General features: G+C 38.8%; 1 protein-coding gene across 2 annotated transcripts in view; it reads right to left on the minus strand.

The window, feature by feature from the left end:
- SLC35F4 (solute carrier family 35 member F4) overlaps positions 1-23,750 on the minus strand; it is a 304,653-nt gene that overhangs the window by 216,642 nt on the left and 64,261 nt on the right. The gene's annotated exons all lie outside the window — the stretch shown is intronic.

Genomic DNA, 23,750 nt, shown 5'->3' on the forward strand with positions numbered 1-23,750 from the left:
ATACACTTTTAGAAATGTGAAAGTCTCAGCAATAGAATTGAACAAGTAGAAGAAAGAAATTCAGAGCTCAAAGACAAAGTCTTCAAATTAACCCAATCCAACAAAGACAAAGAAAAAAGAAAAAGAAAACATGAACAAAGCCTCTAAGTAGTCTGGGATTATGTTAAACAACCAAACCTAAGAATAATCGGTGTTCCTGAAGAAGAAGAGAATTCTACAAGCTTGGAAAACATATTTGGGGGAATAATTGAGGAAAACATCCCCAGCCTTGCTAGAGACCTAGCCATCTAAACACAAGAAGCACAAAGAACACCTGGGACATTCATCGCAAAAAGATTGCCTGATCACATTGTCATCAGGTTATCCAAAGTTAAGATGAAGGAAAGAATCTTAAGAGCTGTGAGACAGAAGCCCCAGGTAACCTATAAAGAAAAACCTATCAGATTAACATCAGATTTCTCAACAGAAACGCTACAAGCTAGAAGGGATTGGGGCCCTATCTTCAATCTCCTCAAACAAAACAATTATCAGCCAAGAATTTTGTATTCAGTAAAACTAACCTTCATATATGAAGGAAAGATAGTCTTTTCCAGACAAACAAATCCTGAGAGAATTCGTTATTACTAAGCCACGACTACAAGAACTGCAAAAAGGAGCTCTAAATCTTGAAACAAATCCTGGAAACACATCAAAACAGAACCTCTTTAAAGCATAAATCACACAGGACCTATAAAACAAAAATACAAGTTAAAAAGCAAAACAAAAAACCAAAGTACACAGGCAACAAAGAGCTGGATGAATGCGATGGTACCTCTTATTTCAATACTAACATTGAATGTAAATGGTCTAAATGCTCCACTTAAAAGATACAGAACTGCAGAATGGATAAGAACAGATAAGAACTCACCAACCATCTGCTCCCTTAGGAGCAGTCCTAACACATAAGGACTCACATAAACTTAAAGCAAAGGGGTGGAAAAAGGCTTTTCATGCAAATGGACACCAAAAGCGAGCACGGGTAGCTATTCTTAGACAAAACAAACTTTAAAGCAACAGCAGTTAAAAGAGACAAGGAGGGACATTATATAATGGTAAAAGGCCTTGTCCAACAGGAAAATACCACAATCCTAAACATATATGCACCTAACACTGGAGCTGCCAAATTTATAAAACAATTACTAATAGATCTAAGAAATGAGATAGATGGCAACACAATAATAGTGGGGGACATCAATACTCCACTGACAGCACTAGACAGATCATCAAGACAGAAAGTCAATGAAGAAACAACGGATTTAACTATACTTTGGAACAAATGGACTTAGCAAATATATACAGAACATTTCATCCAAAAACCACAGAATACACATTCTATTAAACAGCGCATGGAACTTTCTCCAAGATAGACCATATGATAGGCCATAAAATGAGTCTCAATAAATTTAAGAAAATTTAAATCACATCAAGCACTGTCTCAGACCACAGTGGAATAAAACTGGAAATTAACTCCAAAAGGAACTTTTAAAACTACACAAATACATGGAAATTAAATAATTTGCTGTTGCGGATCTAACAGACATCTACAGAACTCTCGACCCCAAATCAACAGAATAGACATTCTTCTGAGCACCACATAGCATTTATTCTAAAATTGACCACAAAATTGGAAGTAAAACGCTCCTCGGCAAATGCAAAAGGATGGAAATCAAAACAAACAGTCGGTCAGACCACAGTGTAATCAAATTAGAACTCAGGATCCAGAAACTCACTCAAAACCGCCCAACTACATGAAAACTAAACAACCTGCTCCTGAATGACTACTGGGTACATAACGAAATGAAGGCAGAAATAAATAAGCTCTTTGAACCCAATGAGAAAAAAGATAAAATGTACCAGAATCTCTGGGACACAGCTAAAGCAGTGTTTAGAGGGAAACTTATAGCACTAAATGCCTACATGAGAAAGTGGGACAGATCTAAAATCGACAACCTAACATCACAATTAAAAGAACTAGAGCGAAGAAATTCAAAAGCTAGCAGAAAAGAAGTAACTAAGATCAGAGCAGAACTGAAGGAGATAGAGATACACAAAACCCTTCAAAAAATCAATGAATCCAGGAGCTGGTTTTTTGAAAAGATTCATAAAATAGACTGCTAGCCAGCCTAATAAAGAAGAAAAGAGAGGAGAATCAAATAGATGCAATAAAAAATGATAAAGGGGAGATCACCACTGATCTCACAAAAATACAAACTACCATCAGAGAGTACTATAAACACTTCTATGCAAATAAACTAGAAAATCTAGAAGAAATGGATAAATTCCTGGACACACACACCCTCCCAAGACTAAACCAGGAAGAAGTCCAATCCCTGAATAGATCAATAACGAGTTCTGAAATTGAGGCAGTAATTAATAGCCTACCAACCAAAAAAAGCCCAGGACCAGATGGATTCACGGCCGAATTTTACCAGAAGTACAAAGAGGAGCTGGTACCATTCCTTTTGAAACTATTCCAAACAATAGAAAAAGAGGGATTCCTCCCTAACTCATTTTATGAGGACAGAAGCATCCTGATATCAAAACCTGGCAGAGACACAACAAAAAATAAAATTTCAGACCAATATGCCTGATGAATATCAATGTGAAAATTCTCAATAAAATACTGGCAAACTGAATCCAGCAGCACATCAAAAAGCTTATCCACCATGATCAAGTTGGCTTCATCCCTGGGATGCAAGGCTGGTTCAACATACACACATCAATCAATGTAATCCATCACATAAACAGAACCAATGGCAAAAACCATATTATTATCTCCATAGATGCAGAAAAGGTCTTTGATAAAATTTAGCACTGCTTCATGCTAAAAACACCAAGAAACTAGGTACTGATGAAACTTACCTCAAAATAATAAGAGCCATTTATGACAAACCCACAGCCAATATCATACTGAATGGGCAAAAACTGGAAGGATTCCCTTTGAAAAGTGGCATAAGACAAGGATGCCCTTTCTCACCACTCCTATTCAACATGTTATTGGAAGTTCTGGTCAGGGCAATCAGGCAAGAGAAAGAAAAAATGGTATTCACATAGGAAGAGAGGAAGTCAGATTATCTCTGTTTGCAGATGACATGATAGTATATTTAGAAAACCCCATAATCTCAGACCAAAAACTCCTTAAGCTGATAAGCAACTTCAGCAAAGTCTCAGGATACAAAATCAATATGCAAAAATCACAAGAATTCCTATACAACAATAATAGAGAGACAAATCATGAGTGAACTCCCATTCACAATTGCTACAAAGAGAAAAAAAAACCTAGGAATACAACTTACAACTGATGTGAAGGACCTCTTCAATGAGAACTATAAACCACTGCTCAGTAAAATAAGAGAGGACACAAACAAATGGAAAAACATTTCATGCTCATGGATAGGAAGAATCAATACTGTGAAAATGGCCATACTGCCCAAAGTAATTTATAGATTTGATGCTCTTCTCAAGCTACCATTGACTTTCTTCACAGAATTGGAAAAAGCTACTTTAAATTTAATGTAGAATCAAAAAAGAGCCCACATAGCCAAGACAATCCTAAGCAAAAAGAACAAGCTGGACGCATCACACTACCTGACTTCAAACTACACCACAGGGCTACAGCAACCAAAACAGCATGGTACTGGTACCAAAAAGGACATACAGACCAATGGAACAGAACAGAGACCTCAGAAATAACACCACACATCTACAACCATCTGATCTTTGACAAACCTGACAAAAACAATCAATGGGGAAAGGATTCCCTATTTAATAAATGGTGCTGGGAAAACTGGCTAGCCATATGCGGAAAACTGAAACTGGACCCATTCCTTACACCTTATACAAAAATTAACTCAAGATGGATTAAAGATTTAAACATAAGACCTAAAACCATAAAAACCCTAGAAGAAAAACCCTAGGCAATACCATTCAGGACATAGGCATGGGCAAAGACTTCATGACTAAAACACCAAAAGCAATGGCAACAAAAGCCAAAATTGACAAATGGGATCTAATTAAACTAAAGAGCTTTTGCACAGCTAAAGAAACTATCATTGGAGTGAACAGGCAATCTACAGAATGGGAGAGAAATTTTGCAATCTATCCATCCGACAAAGGTCTAATATCCACAATCTATAAGGAAGTTAAACAAATTTACAAGAAGAAAAACAACCCCATCAAAAAATGGGCAAAGGATATGAACAGACACTTTTCAAAAGAAGATATTTATGGCCAACAAACATGTGAAAGAAAGCTCATCATCACTGTTCATTAGATAAATGCAAATCAAAACCACAATGAGATAGCATCTCACACCGGTTAGAATGGCGATCATTAAAAAGTCAGGAAAAAACAGATGCTGGAGAGGATGTGGAGAAAGAGGAACGCTTATACACTGTTGGCAGGAGTGTAAATTAGTTCAACCATTGTGGACGACAGTGTGGTGATTCCTCAAGGATCTAGAACCAGAAATACCATTTGACCCAGCAATCCCATTACTGGGTATATACCCAAAGGATTATAAAACACATGCACATGTATATTTACTACAGCACTATTCACAATAGCAAAGACTTGGAACCAACCCAAATGCCCATTATAGATAGACTGGATAAAGAAAATGTGGCACATATACACCATAGAATACTATGCAGCTATAAAAAAAGATGAGTTCATGTCCTTTGCAGGGACATGGATGAAGCTGGAAACCATCATTTTCAGCAAACTGACACAGGAACAGAAAACCAAACACCACATGTTCTCACTCATAACTGGGAGTTGAACAATGAAAACATATGGGTACAGGGAGGGGAACATCACACACTGGGGCTTGTTGGAGGGTGGGGGGCAAGGGGACGGATAGCATTAGAGAAATACCTAATGTAAATGACGGGTTGATGGGTGCAGCAAACCACCATGGCACATGTGTACCTATGTAACAAACCTGTACTTTCTGCACATGTATTCCAGAACTTAAAGTATAATTTTTAAAAAAAGGAAGATATACGAATGGCCAGCAAACATATGAAAAAATGCTCAGCGTCACTAATGATCAGGGAAATGCACATCAAAATGACAATGCGATACTACCTCACTCCTGCAAGAATATCTATAATCAAAAAATAAAAAACAGTAGATGTTGGCATGGATGTGGTGATCAGTGCTGGTAGGAATCTACGCTGCTGGTAGGAATGTAAACTAGTGCAGCCACTGTGGAAAATAGTGTGAAGATTCCTGAAATAACTAAAAGTAGAACTACCATTTGATCCATCAATCCTACTACTGGGTATCTATCCAGAGGAAAATAAGTCATTACATGAAAAAGACACTTGCACATACATGTTTATAGCAGCACAATTTGCAACTACAAAAATATGTAACCAGCCTAAATGCCCATCCACCAATGAGTGAATAAAGAAAATGTGATATATATATATATATATATATATATATATATGCACGCACATACCGTGGAATACTACTCAGCCATAAAAAGGAATGAAATAATGGCATTGGCAACAACCTGGATGGAGTTGGAGACCATTATTCTAAGTGAAGTCTCTCAGATATGGAAAACCAAACATCGTGTATTATCACTTATAAGTGGGAGTTAAGCTATGAGGACACAAAGGCATAAGAATGATAATGGACTCTGGGGACTCAAGGGGAAAGGTGGGAGGGGGGTGAGGGATAAAAGACTACACACTGGGTGCAGTGTTCATTGCTTGGGTGATGAGTGTACCGAAATCTCAGAAATCACCACTAAAGAACTTACTCATGTAACCAAACACCACCTGTACCCAAAAAACTTATGGGAAAAATTAAATCCTATAAACCTATAATTAAGTGTATTTTATTAAAAGGGAATACATAAAAAAAATTTTAAATTAAAAGCACTCAGCAAAATTAAGGGGTGTAACTTTAAAAACAGAACCAAAAAATTAGAAACTGGTGTCTGGAAAACAGAGAAGAAAATTCTCCAAAGGCCTAACCTCATCTTATCACAAAACTTACCAAATCCTGAAAATGTGCCCAGGCTCCTCTGAGTAACAGAATGCAAATGAATTAATAGTAAAGGGGTGAATCTGAGAAAAATAACACCTGCTCCACCTTTTTTATGCTCATTTTTTTTAAACTTCCATTTTTTTTTTGTTTCAATTGCTTTAGGGGTACAAGTGGTTTTTGGTTGCATGGATGAAACTGTACAGTGGTGAAGACTGGGCTTTCAGTGCACCCATCACCTGAATATTGTACCCAATAGGTACTTTTTTATCCCTCGCCACACTCTTACCCTTCTACCTTCTGAGCCTCCAATGTCCATCAAACTGTCCTGTATGCTTTTGCATACCCATAGCTTAGCTCTCACTTATAGGTAAGAACATTTGGTATTTGGTTTTCTGTTCCTGAGTTACTTAGGATAATGGCCTCCAGTTCCATCCAAATTGCTGCAAAAGACATTATTTAATTCTTTTTTATGGCTGAGTAGTATTTCACGGTTTATGTATACCAAATTTTCTTTATGCATTCATCTTGTTGATTCCATATCTTTGTAATTGTCATCTGTGCTGCAATAAACATATGTGTGCAGGTGTCTTTTTGATATAATGACTCCTTTTCCTTTGAGTAGATTTCCCAGTAGTGGAAGTGCTGGATTGAATGATAGATTTACTTTTAGTTCTTTGAGAAATTTCCATACTGTTTTCCATAAAGGTTGTACTAATTTACATTCTCTATGTAAACCAGTGTATAAGCATTCGCATAGACCAATAGAACAGAATAGAGAACCCAGAAATAAAGCCAAATACTTACAACTAACTGATCTTTGACAAAGCACACAAAAACACAAATTGAGGAAAGGACATGCTATTCAATAAATGGTGCTGGGAAAATTGTAGAAGAATGCAGAAGAATAAAACTGGATTCCTATCTTTCATCATATAAAAAATTCGCTTGAGATATGTTAAGACTTAAATCTAAAACCCCAAACCATAAAAATTCTAGAAGAAAACCTAGGGGAAACTCTTCTGGACATTGGCATAGGCAAAGAAGTTATAACTAAGACCCCAAAAACAAACGCAACAAAAATAAGTAAGACCAAACTAAACTAAAAAGCTTCTGCACAGCAAAAGAAATATTCAACAGAGTAAACACACAACCTACAGAATGGTAGAAAATATCTGCAAACTATACATCTGACAAAAGACTAATATTCAGAATTGACAAGGAACTCAGAGAAATCAGCAAGAAAAAATAATCCCAAGAAAAAGTGGGCAAACAACATAAACAGACATTTCTCACAAGAAGATATACAAATGGCCAATAAACATATGAAAAAATGTTCACCATCACTAATCATCAGGGAAATGCAAATTAGAATCACAATGAGATACCACCTTACCCCAGCCAGAATGACCATTATTAACAAGTCAAAAATTAATAGATAATGGCACAGATGTGGTGAAGAGCAAACTTGTTCTTTTTCTACTTTCTCTTTTATAGTAGCCTTGACTACTGAATGGGTCTGTGGGCCCATTCCATTCATTTTAATTCATGCTCTGGGTTTGAACTTCTTTTAGATTTCCAATGCCATTCATCATTCTGGCCACTTGACCTGGGACAAAACTGCTTCTTTGGGTGTGTTCTATAAATGCTATGACTGTAGTACCCTGCAAATAATATGTAAATGAAACGACTCGAAAATATGTGCTTCATGTGTCCAAGTAAAACATACTTCTGGGAAAAAAAACTGACCTTTTGAGCATTCAACTATTATATGTATTGGTTTTGGAGATTAACGAAAAGACCAGAAATCTTGAAGATGCTGGTGGAATTCAGAAGATTGAGTTTTGAATTCCTGCTTCATCAATTATTAGTTATATAGCCATGAACAAATTACACCCATCTCTGGAAGCCAAATTTTCCTCATCTATATATTAGAGATAAAATTAGCTCCCTTCCTCAAAAGGTTGTAACTAGGATTTAAATGAGCTAATGTGTGCTTATCACAGATGTTGGGACTTTGCATATATTCAATAAATGTTAGTAGCTAATATTTTCATTAAATGTAATCATATCCCTTCCTAGTCAGTTTGTATATACAGACAAAGCAGAATATTTACTAGGTTTGGATCGATGGAAAAATAGAAAAATCTTGGTAAACAAACTTTATGTTTTGTCTATGGCTTTCACATATGTGCTCAGCCTTCGAGTTTCTCCTTGGTAGCCTAGAAGAAGCTGAAAAGACTTCACTTATTTAGGAACCATTCACTAAGAACCTAATGTGCGTAAGGAAGGAAAAATAATTCAAGAGCTCGCCACCCAACAACCTAATTGAACATCTCAAAGTCATCAGAATTTCTGGCCAACTTTACATATTCAAATCATTTAACCAATCTGCTTATGTATTGATTCAATATAATAAAAATTTCTAAATCAGTCATGCTATAGCATTATACATTCAGTTAGAACTATCAGCTACAGGAAAGTCACCCAGAAATCCAATGGACTAGAAGCCGGTAGACGGCAAAAACCCCTTTGAAAAAATAACACAAGGAAATATAAAGCTGATTTCCAAACAGAATTAAATAAATGAAAATGATATATATTCTAGTATAAAAATATTTATATGATGAACTTACGAATAATTTAAAAATTAATAATAGAAATCTTTCACTTTTTTTTCATTCCAACCTTTATATTAGGTTTGGGGGTACATATGCAGGTTTGTTACATGGGCAAATTGCATGTTACTAGGGTTTGGTGTACAAATTATTTCATCACTCAGGTAGTAAGCATAGTACCCAATACCTAGTTTTTCAATCCTCACCCACCTCCCACCCTCCACCCTCAAGTAGGCCTCAGTGTCTCTTGTTTCCTCGTGTCCATATGTACTCAATGTTTAGCTCCCACTTATAGATAAGAACATGCAGTGTTTGGTTTTCTGTTCCTGCATTAATTCAATTAGGATAATGGCCTCCAGCTACATCAGTGTTGCTGCAGAGAACATTATTTCTCTCTTCTATATGGCTGCATAGCATTCCATGGTACATATACCTCATTTTCTTTACCCAGTCCACCACTGATGGGCATCTAGGTTGATTCCATGTCTCTGTCATTGTGAATAGTGCTGTGATGAACATATGTGCGCATATGTCTTTATGAACAACTTTTAGAATGACTTTTCATTTCAAAACTTTCATCCACCCCTACATTACAGGTTTTTATATCTGACACATAATCAATCTATTTTCACCAGATTTTTGGAACTTTGCTTGATTACCTCAGTTAAAGAATAAGCTGCATCTAATCTGACCTGTGAATTAAAATTTGTATACAATCTTTTTATAGTCACAGTCAAACAATTGGAAGTATTTTCAGGTAACAGGAAGATAACATATTTCTGCTTGTGCAACTTGTTTCAAATACACATAAATTTAACATATTAAAAGTCATAAATAAAAGCATTAAGAGCAGAGTAGGTAGTGAAAGGAACTCCTCTAGCAGCAAAACATTGAATTTTAGTTCTTCCTCTTAAAAACATTTATTTAAATTCTCGTGTAAATAATGTCATTCTAAAGTACTACACATGCAGAATGAAATAAGTAGGCATAGCTGGCTCCTGGCCATAGCAGATGGAAGGAAACCAATGAAGCAGTTAAACATCAAGCTAAGGAGTTCACATGAGCACACACTTGCACACAAACACACATACACACAAACCCTCAATGAATATTATCCAATGTTAATGAAGTATCAGTTTCACTGGGAATCTCAGATGACAGGTGACATTAATTAAAATATTAACAATTTTGTAAACACTAACAAGGTGAATGTGCTCTTGCCACTCAGTGAAAATATGCAAGGACATTAATTTGCATTTGCACATGCACAAATCAGCTAAAACTTTCTAATTGCATGGCTCCTTCCTACACAGAACAGCTTTCAGAAGCATGCCCCAAAATGCACACAAAATCTTTTGCTATAACCTCTCGGCAACTTCCAGGATTCATAAAACCATTTTTAAAAGGCACCCTCAGTAACCTTGACATTCAGAAGATCTGTGAATCTTATCCAGAGTCTAGCAGTCCCATGTTCTGTCACCTCTGCTAGCAGAGGATGGACACTTGCTGCCTGCTGGGCAATTTGCAGGCAGGATTCATTCGTGTTCCCTCTGCCCCAGGTAATTTATGATTCTGTTTTTAGCATTTCCAGTGTAGGCAGGCCAGCTGGATTCCTCCTGGGAAGTAGCATTGGGATTATTCATGAGGCATAGAATGAGACAGGACATCTGGGTCAAAAGGGAAAGGAACTGTAGAATGTCCTCATCCCCACTTTGCCCATTAAAATATATTGTCACTGACTAGCTGTGTATTCTTCTGCCAGTCACCTCATCTCTTTGGACTTCAGTTCCTTACCTGTAAAATAATAGAATTAAAACTCTGAGGTACCTTCCAGCTCAAACAGTCTATGAAAAGTAGCTTAGGAGTATTCTATGCACCTAAAACTTTTATAAATCTACCGAGGAAGAAGGGTCTATGATGAAAAAGGCATTTAAAAATGCACAGAAAAGACCAGATGTCTTATAAAAATGGAAGTTAACTGAGAAAAAATTTGTAAACTCCAAACAAAACATGAAACACTGGGTGATAAGTAGAATTCTTGCTCTCAATTTGTCACTCCCCTGTAATAGTTTATATCCTTGCCATATATCTTGACAGTATGGGGAAGGTACCTCCCCATCTCTTAATCTTGGACTTGGCCATGTGACTCACTATGACAAACAGGATATTAGTGAAAGTAATACAAAGTAGAGACATAAAATGTGCTTGTGCATTTGGGTTGCTTTCCTAATCTCCTGCCATTGCCAGAGGGAAAATATACAATAGGTTGTCACTCATCAGTCTGAACTCCAGAAAAGACCCATGAAGCAGTCTTGAACCAAGCCTGCAGCCTGGAGCCAAGACCAGCTGAGCCTAGGTAAACATCACACAGCCCACAGACCCATGAGCAAAAAAAAAAAAAAAAAAAAAATTTGTCATAGACCACTGAGGTTTAAGGGTCATTACAAAGCATTATTACAACAAAAGCTGACAAATACACTCTACATGGAAATAACATATTGAAAATGGAGAAAATGCCTAGAGGACCTGAGAGGCTAAACACCTAGGTAGGTATCACAGAACCTGGAATGAAGTGTACTCAACATGGTCACAAGTGCGTAAAAATGACAGTGAAAACAATTTTAAAACCATACACGAACGACAGCAGGATCCTCTGTACTCCATTTTAAATGAACATCATTAATAACCACATATGGTTAGCTTGATGACCTTAATTCGGCCTTAACGGGGTAGAAGGTAAAACTAGTTCAAAGATCTAAACAATTTTGAAACTTCTTTCAGACCATTTGTTCTCACAAACTACCACATACTATCCTGTCATATTATGAGCCAGGGAATTCTACAGACGTATCTCATAAGCGTGATGCTGTCGAGCACACACCTGCTGAAGAGACAATGTTTCAGTATTTCTCCTAGGATCCAGAGGCTACTAAATCTGAACAAATCAACTTTATAGGAAATGTGCACATATCTGTTCTGTAATTAAATGATAAATATTGCCGTTTGATTTTTATGCTTCTCTATTGGAGCCAGCGGCAGGTCCTACTCAGCCAACTTTAGGGCTTTTAAAGTAAATGCAGCAAGGTCTTAGGTTTAGCAGCTGAGTTTTGTTTAAAAACTTGATAGAGAGAAGCAGAGAATAAATGAAGCAGAGAAGATAAGCTCCAAAAACTCAGTCAATATCAGAGCACCACTCACGCTAAGAATGAAGTATCTGTTATTTTTACCACTTGGTAATAGATTATGCAGCCAATTAAAACAAAGTTTGAGATTAAACCAAGATGTCCAATCAGAAACAGCTGCGGTCCTCAGCGCTCACCGGAATGAAAGCCTGCGAATAAATTCTGCACCTTCAACTGAAATATCGAAGTTCTTGCATTGGGACTGACTAGGCAAACAACTTGACCCACAAAGAACAAAGAAAAGCAGGGACGGAGCAACGGCCCACCTAGGAGCTGCTCAGAGCCAAAGAAACCCCCACCCCCAGCCAAAGGAAGCAGTGATTGTGCAGCCCCACCCGGGAAACCACGCTTCTCCCACAGATCTTTGCAACCCATGGATCAAGAGATCCCCCCGTGAGCCCACGACACCAGGGCCTTGGGTCCGATACACAGAGCTGTGTGGAGTCTCGGCAGAGCAGACACTTAAGCATACACAGAGACCTAGGAGTTTTACCTGTTCTGGCCCCGGGATTCCCAGCGAGGTGGCAGACCCGTCTGTACATATCCCTAGGAAGGGGCCTGAATCCAGGGAGCCACACAGCATCGTTCTGCAGGCCCCGCTTCCAAGCACCTCACAAGACCCACTGGCTTGGAATTCCCGCCAGCCAATGGCAACAGGCTGGAACCTGCCTGAGACCGGCGGAGCTCCCGGGGGGAGGGGTGGCCACCATCTTGTGGTTCAGTAGACTCAGCTGCTTCAGCCCACCAGCTTTGGAGAATACAAATGGTCAAAACGAGGAAGGGTCCCCCTGAATGCAGCACAGCTGCCTTGCCAGATCATGGTCAGGATGCTTCTTTAAGCAGGATCCCGATCTATTCCTCCTCACTGGGTGGGACCTTCCCGTGGGGGCTTCAGCCACTCCAGCAAAAGTTCTATGGACAGAGCTCTGATCTCTCCCTGAGATGGAGCTCTGAGGGGGAGGTGCAGACACCATCTCTGCGGTTCAGTCAACTCAGCTTTTCCAGCCTGCCAGCTGTGGAGAATACAAATAGTCCAGACAAGGAAGGGTCCCACACAACCTAGCACAGCTGCCTTGCCAGCAGTGGCCAGACTGCTTCTTTAAGCCGGACCCCAATCCCATTCCTCCTGACTGGGTGAGGCCTCCCAACAGGGGTCTCTAGCCACCTCCTACAGGCACATTTGGGCCGGCAACATGTCAGTACCTCACTGGGACAGAGCTTCCAGACGAAGGATCTGGCTGCCATCTTTGCTGTTTCACAGCCTTCATGGGTAATACCCCCAGGTACAAGAGAAACCAAGGCCACTGGCGTCTGGAGCGGATCCCCAGCAAACTGCAGCACCTCTACAGTAGAGTGGCCTGACTGTTAAAAGAAAAACAAACAGAAAACAACAACAACATCAACAAAAACGACCCTACAGAAACCTCATTCAAAGGTCAGCAACTTCAAAGACTGAAGGCAGCTAAGCCTACAAAGATGAGAAAGAATCAATGCAAAAAATGCTAAAAACTGAACAAGCCAACAAGCCAGAGTGCCTCTTCTCCTCCAAATGACCACAACACCTAACCAGCAAGGGCACAGAACTGGACTGAGGCTGAGATGGCTGAATTGACAGAAGTAGGCTTCCGAAGAGGGGTAATAACAAACTTCGCTGAGCTAAAGGAGCATGTTGTAACCCAATGCAAAGAAGCTAAGAATCATGATAAAACAATACAGGAGCTGATAGCCAGAATAACCAGTTTAGAGAGCAACATAACCGACCTGATGGAGCTGAAAAATACAGTGCAAGAACATCACAATGCAATCACAAGTATCAATAGTAGAATGGACCAAGTGGAGGAAAAAAGTCTCAGAGCTTGTTGAAGATTATCTGAAATAAGACAGGCAGACAAGAATAGAGAAAAAAGAATGAAAAGGAATAAACAAAATCTCTGAGAAATATGGGATTATGTAAGGAGACTGAACCTATGACTGATTGGGGTACCTGAAAGAGACAGGGAGAATGGAACCAAGTTAGAAAACATACTTCAGGATATCATCCAGAAGAACTTCCCCAACCTAGCAAGACAGGCCAACATTCAAATTCAGAAAATGCAGAGAACCCCAGTAAGATACTCCATGAGAAGATCAACCCCAAGACACAATCATCAGATTCTCCAAGGACAAAATGAAAGGAAAAATATTAAGGGCAGCCAGAAAGGCTGGGCCACCTACAAAGGGAAACCCCCATCAGACTAACAGTGACCCTCTCAGCAGAAACCCTATAAGCCAGAAGAGACTGGGGACCAATATTTAACATTCTGAAAGAAAAGAATTTCCAAACCAGAATTTCATATCCAGACAAACTAAGCTTCATAAGTGAAGGAGAAATAAGATCCTTTTCAGACAAGCAAATGCTTACTGAATTTATCACCACCAGGCCTACCTTGCAAGAGCTCCTGAAGGAAGCACTAAATATGGAAAGGAAAACCATTACCAGCCACTACAAAAACACACTGAAGCACACAAACCAGTGACACTGCAAAGCAACCACATAAACAAGTCTGAAAAATAACCAGCTAGCATCATGGTGACAAAAGCACACATAACAATACTAACTTCAAATGTAAATGGGCTAAATACCCCCTTTAAAAGACATAGGATGACAAACTGGATAGAGCCAAGACCCATCTCACATGTAAAGACACACACAGGCTCAAAATAAAGGGATGGAGGAAAATTTACCAAGCAAACGGAAAACAGACAAAAGCAGGGGTCGCAATCCTAGTTTCTGACAAAACAGACATTAAACCAATAAAAGATCAGAAAAGGCAAAGAAGGAAATTATATAAAGGTAAAGGGTTCAATTCAACAAGAAGAGCTAACTATCCTAAATATATATGCACCCAATAGAGAAGCACTCAGATTCATAAAGGAAGTTCTTAGAGATCTACAAACAGACTTAGACTCCCACACAATAATAGTGGGAGGCTTTAATATCCCACTGACACTGTTAGATCATAGAAACACAAAATTTAAAAAAATCCAGGACCTAAACTCAGCTGTGGATCAACTGGACCCAATAGATATCTACAGAACTCTTCACCCAAAAACAACAGAATATACATTCTTCTCATTGCCACATGGAACTTACTTTAAAATTAATCACATAATTGGAAGTAAAACACTCCTCAGCAAATGCAGAAGAACTGAAATCATAACAAATAGTCTCTCAGACCACAGCACAATTAAATTAGAACTGAATATTAATAAATTCACTCAAAATCACACAACTACATAAAAATTGAACAACCTACTCCTGAATGATTCTTGGGTAGATGATAAAATTAAGGCAGAAATCAAGAAGTTCTTTGAAACCAATGGAACAAAAAGATAATGTACCAGAATCTCTGGGATGTAGCCAAAGCAGTGTTAAGAGGGATACTTATGCACCAAATGACCATATCAAAAAGCTAGAAAGATCTCAACAACCTAACATCTCAACTATAACTAGAGAACCAAGAGCAAAACCCACAACTAGCAGAAGACAAGAAATAACCAAGATCAGAGCTGAACTCAAGGAAATAGAGACACAAAAACCCCTTTGAAAAAAAAAATCAATGAATCCAGGATTCAGTTTTTGAAAAAAAAATTAATAAAATAGAAAGCTAGCTAGACTAATAAAGAAAAGAGAGAAGACTCAAATAAACACAATCAGAAATGATAAAGGGGACATTACCACTGACCCCACAGAAATAGAAACAACCATCAGAGAATGCTGTAAATACTTCTATGCACATAAACTAGAAAATCCAAAAGAAATAGATAAATTCCTGGACACATACACCCTCCCAAGACTGAACCAGGAAGAAATTGAATTCCAGAATACACCAATAACAAGTTCTGAAATTGAGGCAGTAATAAGTAGCAAGCAAAAAACACCCCTCAGGACCAGATGGATTCGCAGCTGAATTCTACCAGAAGTACCATTTCTACTGAAACTATTCCAAAAAGTTGAAAAGGAGGGACTCCTCCTTAACTCATTCGATGAGGCCAGCATCATCCTGATACCAAAAGCTGGCAGAGATACCAAAAAAAAAAAAAAAAAAAGGAAATTGCAGGCCAATATCCTTGATGAACATCAATGCAAAAATCCTCAGTAAGGCGGGGAGGAGCCAAGATGGCCGAATAGGAACAGCTCCGGTCTACAGCTCCCAGCACGAGCGACACAGAAGACGGGTGATTTCTGCATTTCCATCTGAGCTTTGAGGAGAGCAGTGGTTCTCCCAGAACGCAACTGGAGATCTGAGAACGGGCAGACTGCCTCCTCAACTGGGTCCCTGACCCCTGACCCCCGAGCAGCCTAACTGGGAGGCACCCCCCAGCAGGGGCAGACTGACACCTCACACAGCCGGCCAGGTACTCCAACAGACCTGCAGCTGAGGGTCCTGTCTGTTAGAAGGAAAACTAACAGAAAGGACATCCACACCAAAAACCCATCTGTACATCACCATCATCAAAGACCAAAAGTAGATAAAACCACAAAGATGGGGAAAAAACAGAGCAGAAAAACTGGAAACTCTAAAAACCAGAGTACCTCTCCTCCTCCAAAGGAACGCAGTTCCTCACCAGCAACGGAACAAAGCTGGACGGAGAATGACTTTGACGAGCTGAGAGAAGAAGGCTTCAGATGACCAAATTACTCCGAGCTACAGGAGGATATTCAAACCAAAGGCAAAGAAGTTGAAAACTTTGAAAAAAATTTAGAAGAATGTATAACTAGAATAACCAATACAGAGAAGTGCTTAAAGGAGCTGATGGAGCTGAAAACCAAGGCTCGAGAACTACGTGAAGAATGCAGAAGCCTCAGGAGCCGATGCGATCAAATGGAAGAAAGGGTATCAGCCCTGGAAGATGAAATGAATGAAATGAAGCGAGAAGGGAAGTTTAGAGAAAAAAGAATAAAAAGAAACGAGCAAAGCCTCCAAGAAATGTGGGACTATGTGAAAAGACCAAATCTATGTCTGATTGGTGTACCTGAAAGTGACGGGGAGAATGGAAACAAGTTGGAAAACACTCTGCAGGATATTATCCAGGAGAACTTCCCCAATCTAGCAATGCAGGCCAACATTCAGATTCAGGAAATACAGAGAACACCACAAAGATACCCTTGAGAAGAGCAACTCCAAGACACATAATTGTCAGATTCACCAAAGTTGAAATGAAGGAAAAAATGTTAAGGGCAGCCAGAGAGAAAGGTCGGGTTACCATCAAAGGGAAGCCCATCAGACTAACAGCGGATCTCTCGGCAGAAACCCTACAAGCCAGAAGAGAGTGGGGGCCAATATTCAACATTCTTAAAGAAAAGAATTTTCAACCCAGAATTTCATATCCTGCCAAACTAAGCTTCATAAGTGAAGGAGAAATAAAATACTTTACAGACAAGCAAATGCTGAGAGATTTTGTCACCACCAGGCCTGCCCTAAAAGAGCTCCTGAAGGAAGCGCTAAACATGGAAAGGAACAACCGGTACCAGCCACTGCAAAATCATACCGAAACGTAAAGACCATCGAGACTAGGAAGAGACTGCATCAACTAACGAGCAAAATAACCAGCTAACATCATAATGACAGGATCAGATTCACACATAACAATATTAACTTTAAATGTAAATGGACTAAATGCTCCAATTAAAAGACACAGACTGGCAAATTGGATAAAGACTCAAGATCCATCAGTGTGCTGTATTCAGGAAACCCATCTCACGTGCAGAGACACATATAGGCTCAAAATAAAAGGATGGAGGAAGATCTACCAAGCAAATGGAAAACAAAAAAAGGCAGGGGTTGCAATCCTAGTCTCTGATAAAACAGACTTTAAACCAACAAAGATCAAAAGAGACAAAGAAGGCCATTACATAATGGTAAACGGATTAATTCAACAAGAAGAGCTAACTATCCTAAATATATATGCACCCAATACAGGAGCACCCAGATTCATAAAGCAAGTCCTGAGTGACCTACAAAGAGTCTTAGACTCCCACACATTAATAATGGGAGACTTTAACACCCCACTGTCAACATTAGACAGATCAACGAAACAGAAACTCAACAAGGATACCCAGGAATTGAACTCAGCTCTGCACCAAGCAGACCTAATAGACATCTACAGAACTCTCCACCCCAAATCAACAGAATATACATTTTTTTTCAGCACCACACCACACCTATTCCAAAATTGACCATATACTTGGAAGTAAAGCTCTCCTCAATAAATGTAAAAGAACAGAAATTATAACAAACTGTTTCTCAGATCACAGTGCAATCAAGCTAGAACTCAGGATTAAGAATCTCACTCAAAACTGCTCAACTACGTGGAAACTGAACAACCTGCTCCTGAATGACTACTGGGTACATAACGAAATGAAGGCAGAAATAAAGATGTTCTTTGAAACCAACGAGAACCAAGACACAACATACCAGAATCTCTGGGATGCATTCAAAGCAGTGTGTAGAGGGAAATTTATAGCACTAAATGCCCACAAGAGAAAGCAGGAAAGATCCAAAATTGACACCCTAACATCACAATTAAAAGAACTAGAAAAGCAAGAGCAAACACATTCAAACGCTAGCAGAAGGCAAGAAATAACTAAAATCAGAGCAGAACTGAAGGAAATAGAGACACAAAAAACCCTTCAAAAAATCAATGAATCCAGGAGTTGGTTTTTTCAAAGGATCAACAAAATTGATAGACCGCTAGCAAGATTAATAAAGAAAAAAAGAGAGAAGAATCAAATAGATGCAATAAAAAATGATAAAGGGGATATCACCACCGATCCCACAGAAATACAAACTACCATCAGAGAATATTACAAACACCTCTACGCAAATAAACTAGAAAATCTAGAAGAAATGGATAAATTCCTCAACACATACACCCTCCCAAGACTAAACCAGGAAGAAGTTGAATCTCTGAATAGACCAATAACAGGAGCTGAAATTGTGGCAATAATCAATAGCTTACCAACCAAAAAAAGTCCAGGACCAGATGGGTTCACAGCCGAATTCTACCAGAGGTAAAAGGAGGAGTTGGTACCATTCCTTCTGAAACTATTCCAATCAATAGAAAAAGAGGGAATCCTCCCTAACTCATTTTATGAGGCCAGCATCATCCTGATACCAAAGCCTGGCAGAGACACAACAAAAAAAGAGAATTTTAGACCAATATCCTTGATGAACATTGATGCAAAAATCCTCAATAAAATACTGGCAAACAGAATCCAGCAGCACATCAAAAAGCTTATCCACCATGATCAAGTGGGCTTCATCCCTGGGATGCAAGGCTGGTTCAATATATGCAAATCAATAAATGTAATCCAGCATATAAACAGAACCAAAGACATGATTATCTCAATAGATGCAGAAAAGGCCTTTGACAAAATTCAACAACACTTCATGCTAAAAACTCTCAATAAATTAGGTATTGATGGGACATATCTCAAAATAATAAGAGCTATTTATGACAAACCCACAGCCAATATCATACTGAATGGGCAAAAACTGGAAGCATTCCCTTTGAAAACTGGCACAAGACAGGGATGCCCTCTCTCACCACTTCTATTCAACATAGTGTTGGAAGTTCTGGCCAGGGCAATTAGGCAGGAGAAGGAAATCAAGGGTATTCAATTAGGAAAAGAGGAAGTCAAATTGTCCCTGTTTGCAGATGACATGACAGTATATCTAGAAAACCCCATTGTATCAGCCCAAAATCTCCTTAAGCTGATAAGCAACTTCAGCAAAGTCTCAGGATACAAAATCAATGTACAAAAATCACAAGCATTCTTATACATCAATAACAGACAAACAGAGAGCCAAATCATGAGTGAACTCCCATTCACAATTGCTTCAAAGAGAATAAAATACCTAGGAATCCAACTTACAAGGGATGTGAAGGACCTCTTCAAGGAGAACTACAAACCACTGCTCAAGGAAGTAAAAGAGGATACAAACAAATGGAAGAACATTCCATGCTCATGGGTAGGAAGAATCAATATCATGAAAATGGCCATCCTTCCCAAGGTAATTTACAGATTCAATGCCATCCCCATCAAGTTACCAATGACTTTCTTCACAGAATTGGAAAAAACTACTTTAAAGTTCATATGGAACCAAAAAAGAGCCCGCATCACCAAGTCAATCCTAAGCCAAAAGAACAAAGCTGGAGGCATCACGCTACCTGACTTCAAACTATACTACAAGGCTACAGTAACCAAAACAGCATGGTACTGGTACCAAAACAGAGATATAGATCAATGGAACAGAACAGAGCCGTCAGAAATAATGCCACATATCTACAAGTATCTGATCTTTGACAAACCTGAGAAAAACAAGAAATGGGGAAAAGATTCCCTATTTAATAAATGGTGCTGGGAAAACTGGCTAGCCATATGTAGAAAGTTGAAACTGGATCCCTTCCTTACACCTTATACAAAAATCAATTCAAGATGGATTAAAGACTTAAATGTTAGACCTAAAACCATAAAAACCCTAGAAGAAAACCTAGGCAATACCATTCAGGACATAGGCATGGGCAAGGACTTCATGTCTAAAACACCAAAAGCAATGGCAACAAAAGCCAAAATTGACAAATGGGACCTAATTAAACTAAAGAGCTTCTGCACAGCAAAGGAAACTACCATCAGAGTGAACAGGCAACCTACAAAATGGGAGAAAATTTTCGCAACCTATTCATCTGACAAAGGGCTAATATCCAGAATCTACAATGAACTCCAACAAATTTACAAGAAAAAAACAAACAACCCCATCAAAAAGTGGGCGAAGGACATGAACAGATACTTCTCAAAAGAAGACATTTATGCAGCCAAAAAACACATGAAAAAATGCTCACCATCACTGGCCATCAGAGAAATGCAAATCAAAACCACAATGAGATACCATCTCACACCAGTTAGAATGGCAATCATTAAAAAGTCAGGAAACAACAGGTGCTGGAGAGGATGTGGAGAAATAGGAACACTTTTACACTGTTGGTGGGACTGTAAACTAGTTAAACCCTTGTGGAAGTCAGTGTGGTGATTCCTCAGGGATCTAGAACTAGAAATTCCATTTGACCCAGCCATCCCATTACTGGGTATATACCCAAAGAACTATAAATCATGCTGCTATAAAGACACATGCACATGTATGTTTATTGCGGCCCTATTCACAATAGCAAAGACTTGGAACCAACCCAAATGTCCAACAATGATAGACTGGATTAAGAAAATGTGGCACATATACACCATGGAATACTATGCAGCCATAAAAAATGATGAGTTCATGTCCTTTGTAGAGACATGGATGAAATTGGAAATCATCATTCTCAGTAAACTATCGCAAGAACAAAAAACCAAACACCGCATATTCTCACTCATAGGTGGGAATTGAACAATGAGAACACATGGACACAGGAAGGGGAACATCACACTTCGGGGACTGTTGTGGGGTTGGGGGAGGGGGGAGGGATAGCATTGGGAGATATACCTAATGCTAGATGACGAGTTGGTGGGTGCAGCGCACCAGCATGGCACACGTATACATATGTAACTTACATGCACGTTGCGCACATGTACCATAGAGCCTAAAGTATAATAATAATAATAATAATAATAATAATAAAATCCTCAGTAAGATACTGGCAAACTGAATCCAGCAGCACATCAAAAAGCTTAACCACCACGATCAAGTTGTCTTCATCCCCAGGATTCAAGGTTGGTTTAACATATGCAAATCAATAAATGTGATTCATCATATAAACATAACTAAAGGCAAAAACCACATGATTATCTTAATAGAAGCAGAAAAGGCCTTGATAAAATCAAGCACCCCTTCATGTTAAACACTGTCAACAAACTAGGTACTGAAGGAACATAACACAAACCCACAGCCAATATCATACTGAATGGGCAAAAGCTGGAAGCATTCTCCTTGAAAACTGGCACAAAACAAGGATGCCCTCTCTCACCACTCCTATTCAACATAGTATTGGAAGTTCTGGCCAGGGCAAGCATGCAAGAGAAATAAGTAAAGCGTATTCAAATAGGAAGAGAGGAAGTCAAATTATTTTATTTGCAGATGACATGATCCTATATCTAGAAAACCCCATTGTCTCAGCCCAAAATCATCTTCTTTTTTTTTTTTTTTTTTGAGATGGACTTTCACTCTTGTCACCCAGACTGGAGTACAATGGTACGATCTCAGCTCACTGCAACCTCTGCCTCCTGGGTTCAAGCAATTCTCCTGCCTCAGCCTCCTGAGTAGCTGGGATTACAGGCACTTGCCACTGTGCTTGGCTAATTTTTGTATTGTTAGTAGTGACAGGGTTTCACCACATTGGCCAGGCTGGTTTCGAACTCCTGACCTCAGGTGATCCGCCCACTTCAGCCTCCCAAAGTGCTAGGATTACAGACGTGAGCCACTGCACCCACTCCCAAAAGCTTCTTAAGCTGATAAGCAACTTCAGCAAAGTCTCAGGACACAAAATCACTGTGTAAAAATCACTAGCATTCCTGAACACCAACAACAAGCAAGCAGAGCCAAATCATTAATGAACTCCCATTCATAAGTGCTACAAAGAGAATAAAATATCTAGGGATACAACAAAAAGGGAAGTGAAGGACTTCTTTGAGGAGAACTACAAACCACTGCTCAAAGAAATCAGGGAGGACACAAACAAATGGAGAAACATTTCACGTTCGTGGATAGGAAGAATCAGTATCGTGAAAATGGTCACACTGCCCACAGTAATTTACAGATTCAATGTTATTCCCATTAAACTACCATTGACATTCTTCACATAATTACAAAAAAACTATTTAAAAATTCATATGGAACCAAAAAAGAGCCCGAATACCAAAGACAGTCCTAAGCAAAAAGAACAAAGCTGGAGGCATCACGCTACTCAACTTTATACTATACTACAAGGCTACAGTAACCAAAACAGCAAGGTACTGGTACAAAAGCAGACACATAGACCAATGGAACAGAATAGAGAACTCAGAAATAAGACTGCACACCTAAAACCATCTGATCTTCAACAAGCTCACAAAAACAAGCAATGGGGAAAGGACTCCCTATTTAATAAATGATACTGGAAGAGCTGGCTGGCCATATGCAGAAAATTGAAACTGGACCCTTTCCTTACACATTATATAAACATTACCTCAAGATGGATTAAGGACTTAAATGTAAAACCCAAAACTATAAAAACTCTAGAAGAAAATCTAGGCAATAGCATTCAGGACATAGGCACAAACAAAGATTTCAGGACAAAAATGCCAAAAGCAATCGCAACAAAAGCAAAAATTGACAAATGAGGTCTAATTAAACTAGAGCTTCTGCACAGCAAAAGAAACTATCATCAGAGTGAACAGACAACCTAAAGAATGGGAGAAAATTTTTGCAATATATCCATCTCACCAAGGTCTAATATCCAGAGTCTACAAGAGAAATTTAAACAAATTTACAAGACAAAGACAAACAACTCCATTAAAAAGTGGGCAATGGACATGAACAGACACTTCTCAAAAGAAGACATACATGTAGCCAACAAACATGAAAAAAAGCTCAACATCACTGATCATTAGAGAAATTAAAATCAAAACTACAATGAGATACCATCTCACACCAGTCAAAGTGGGTATTATTAAAGTCAAAAAAACAACAGATGCTGGCAAGAAAAAGGAATACTTTTACACTGTTGGTGGGAGTGTAAATTAGTTCAACCATTGTGGAAAATGGTGTGGTAATTCCTCAAAGACCTAGAACCAGAAATAGTATGTGACCCAGCAATCCCATTACTGGGTATATACCCAAAGGAATAGAAATCATTATATTATAAAGATTCGTGCATGCATATGTTCATTGCAGCACTA

The sequence above is a fragment of the Pongo pygmaeus genome, chromosome 15 (assembly GCF_028885625.2).
Source record: "Pongo pygmaeus isolate AG05252 chromosome 15, NHGRI_mPonPyg2-v2.0_pri, whole genome shotgun sequence".
Classification (NCBI taxonomy): Eukaryota; Metazoa; Chordata; class Mammalia; order Primates; family Hominidae; genus Pongo; species Pongo pygmaeus.